General features: G+C 40.0%; 1 pseudogene; it reads right to left on the bottom strand.

The window, feature by feature from the left end:
* Positions 1–1,211: 1,211 nt before the first annotated feature.
* LOC143537691 (small nucleolar RNA R71) lies at positions 1,212–1,312 on the bottom strand (annotated as a pseudogene).
* Between the last annotated feature and the right edge of the window lie 2,755 nt (positions 1,313–4,067).

The following is a 4,067-nucleotide window of genomic DNA, read 5'->3' on the forward strand; positions in this document are numbered from 1 at the left end:
TTGTCAGCTTTACGCGGGTTGTGCTAGTGTGCAGGTACATACATGTATATGCATACAAAACGCTCTCGGTCTTCATCACCGTTAGCGTTTGATCCTGAAATCGAGAGAACCTTTCGTCAGAACCGGATTCTGCAAATGGAAAACAAGGTTATTGGGTCTCCAAGTACAAAAAGTCGAACAACTGACACCACAATCATGGCTTTGGAACAAACTGTCCAGCCAATGCCACCACCCATAAATTCTGAAAACCCATCATCCACTGAACCCATTACTACCACAACCTTTACAAATGTACCAACTTCAACCGTGTTTAGTTTTCAATCACCACCTAACCTTCCACCCTTGACCACTTTCATGCCTATTCAAGGACAATCATCAAACTCACCACAACAATCATCTTTCCAATCTCAACAAAATCCACGTTATCAACAACCATACACATTTACCCAAGACCCACCCATAACTCATATTCCATCGGGTCAAAGATCGGGCCCGCATTTGTTTGGTGGGCCACGATATGGTGATGGTAGTGAAAGCTATGAAGATTTTGAAGAAGGGTATGCAAGTGGGGTTGATGGGAGCCAATTGAGGATTCAAGGGCAATCAGGCATGGACCCGAAAGTCAACTGCAACAACAAGTGCAACAATGGGGTGGACCTCCAATTATTCAAGACCAACCGCAGCAACCACAACCATTGCAACAAGTTCCTCAACAACCTCAGTTTAAACAACCAAATCCTCAACCACAATACCAACAATATGCACAACAAAGGCTTGTTTATCGACAAATGGGCTAATCGAGAGTACCATTGGGGGTACCAAGACGTCATGCAATAGAAATGGTTAGAGGAATTGAAGCTCACTTTAGATCGGTCATCACCAATAACCCATCTCCGGTGGTTATTCCTCAAAACCAAAATGGAAGAACATTTGAAGTGAGAACCAATGCGCTCTAAAGTTTACCAAAGTACAAGGGTTTAGCAACGGAAGAACCCTATTTTCATTTGGAGGCATTTGACTCCATCTGCAACACAATTGGGGGTCAAGGTTTTACACCGGATGAAGTGAAATTAGTATTATTTCAATTTTCGTTGGAGGATAAGGCGAAGAGATGGTTTTACACCTTGCCATCCGCATCGATTTATACTTGGGCCGAGATGCAACAAAGGTTCTTAGAAGAGTTTTACACGGCCCAAAAGACTAATGATGCGAGACGAAGTTTGAGGTCTTTCCAACAACAATCGGGTGAAATGTTTCATGAAGCATTCGAGAGGTTCAACATGATGATCAAGAATTGTCCTCATCATGGTATAGCTCTTTGGGAGTTTTTGAATGCTTTTCATGAAGGGTTGAATGCGGAAGATGAAAGGGATTTGATGTTAATCACAAACGGTACGTTCGGTACCAATTATGAACAAGACGATTGGGCATTCTTGGAACAAATGTTGGTCACATCAAAGAGAAAGGCTCAAACTGCAAGAAGAGAAAGGCCGACAATTGGAAGACCGCAAGTTCATGCTGTGGAGGATGTGGGGGTACAAACTACTAATCAAAGAATTGATGTTTGTACCAATTGTAACGAGTTGGGTCATGGGGCTGATGTGTGTACGGTAGGGCAAGCACAAGTTGAAGAGGTGAATGCACTTCAAGGTCAAGGGGGAGGTGGTCGAAATTATAACATGAATTCAAACACTTACCACCCCGGGTTGAAAAATCATCCCAATTTTCGTTATGGGAATCTGGCTACTCAATCTAATCCGAATTTCCAAGGGAATCAAGGAAATTATGTTCCACGCCAACAATACAACAGTCAAGGCTTTCAAAGTCAATTTCAACAAACGGGAAGTGGTCAAAGTGGGTGTTTGGATCAAAGTTATTCAAGTGGGAATGAAGTCATGGATATGCTTAGGTTGATACAACAAGACATGCAAAGGAGAAATCAACTTGATGAAGTGCGCATGCAAAAGGATGAAGTCCGTGACAAAGCCATTCAATTGTTGACCACTCAAATGCGTCAACTTGCAACCGATGTTGAGAATTTGAAGAAAAACAGCTCGAGCTTAAAGAAGGGGAACAACGTGCATATCAATGCGGTACGTCTTTTACCTAATTTTGGAATTTTTAGTGTTCAAGTTGATCCAACACCACAGTTTGTTGAGGGGGTGGTGGAAAATATTAGTGATGAGACTGAAAATGTGAGTAATTATGAAACAATTTTTCAAAACAACTCTGAATTACAACCGAATGAAATATCTTTTTGTCAAAATTGTTCCTGTGATAAATGTTTAAATGACAAATTAACCAAGATAAGGGATGAAGCTTATGAGTGTGCGTCGGCATACAAAGATAAGTTGAAAAAGGTTCATGATGCCAAGTTGAGGAAACGAGTTTTTGAAGAAGGGCAAAAGGTTTGGTTATATAATTCACGGCTCAAGCTTTTTCCCGGAAAGTTGAAAAGCAAATGGATGGGCTCGTATATTATAACAAGAGTGGGCAAGTTTGGTGATATGGAAATTGAAGACTTGCACAATCAAGCAAGACAAACTGTGAACGGACACCAACTTAAACCATACTTGGAGGGTAAGGATATCAACATGTGTGAAGTGGACAAGGCAGGAAACCTGTTGCGGTGGCCTGAGGAAATAACCAATTAAACGGTCCAGGTTTGTTGTATAATTTAGTTTAGATTTTGTTAAAATTTGTTTTTAAAAATTACCTTTCTCGTTTAGGAGGTTGTCCAAATCAAGTGTGGGGAATTCTTAGGAATCTCTTCACCGTGTTGAGGACAACTCGGGTTTTTCATGGGGGGTAGGGTAATTTTTACGTTTTGTTTTATAAATAATTTTATTTAGTTTTTAATGGATTTTGGCTTTACATAAAAAATTTTTTTTTTTCCCATCAGATGCCACCGTAGCCTACTGTGTCCACCGTAAGCTACAGTGGACTTGATATCGCTCTGCTGGGCTCTTTCTGTTTCCGCAAGCATCTTACGCCAAGGAACCTACCGTAAGCTATGGTAGCCACCGTAGCTTACGGTGGACTGTGAATGGGCGACGCAGGTACAACAGCAACATATAAAAAAAATAAAAGTTTTAATAAAATCCGAAAATCCCCATCCACATCTTCCACTCACCTTCTTCTTCATACTTTCATTCATCCATCCACCCCTCTCTACCAAACCCTAATCCCCAATTCATAACTTCCTCAAATCTTAACCAAAATCAACGATTTTCTGGTCTAAATTGACTAGATTTTCGCAAGGAATCACATTCTTTGCTTGGTTTTCATCAATATTAACTTTTTGGGGTTCGATTTTGGACGTTTTGGTCTGAAAATTTTGAATAACAAGTGGGTTTTGCAAGTGACTTGTGATTAGAGGGTTTAATTCGGCTTAAAGGTATGTTTCTCTTCACTCGTTTGCTACGAAACTCATTAGTTAAGATTACATGTTGTACATTGCTTACACTTGCTTGTTGAATGTGAGAAAGTTTGATGATAGTTTGAAATTGTGTTATGGTTGTAAATATGGTATGGAAAATTAAAGTTTGACAAAAGTTGAAGACGGATTATGTCTATGTTTAAACGAAATGCTGTCAAAATTTTGTGAAAAATGGTTTATAACTTTCATATATTCACAACCGTAGAAACAAGCAAGTGTGGGAATGTATATAGAGATGAATACTAACTTGGTTAATGTTTGTCATTGTTTAGATGGGACGTTCTGCTAAGGATAAAGGAAAAGGGATTGTGGGTTCATCTAGCATGCCGCCGAACAAGCAAAAAAGCGGAGGTTAGAACAATAACAAGAACGGGAAGAAGAGGTGGAGTATGTTAAACCAGATTGGACGTACGGACCACTAACAGATCATGATTTGAGATGGTAACCAGAGTTGTTTCACGAGAAAATGAATACATTGACAAAGAAGTACGACGCATTTATTTGTAAGAAAGTGGTCCCGGAACGTGAGTTTGGTCCGTTTGATGTTTTTGATCGATTCAAGGCATTGGGTTGGGAAGCAGCCCTCAAGTGTTATGATCGAAACAAGAAGTATGTTTTCATCGATGAA

Source organism: Bidens hawaiensis, unplaced genomic scaffold (assembly GCF_021521415.1).
Source record: "Bidens hawaiensis isolate Kalapana, Puna unplaced genomic scaffold, B.hawaiensis_p1.1 tig00011273_1, whole genome shotgun sequence".
In the NCBI taxonomy this organism is placed as follows: domain Eukaryota; kingdom Viridiplantae; phylum Streptophyta; class Magnoliopsida; order Asterales; family Asteraceae; genus Bidens; species Bidens hawaiensis.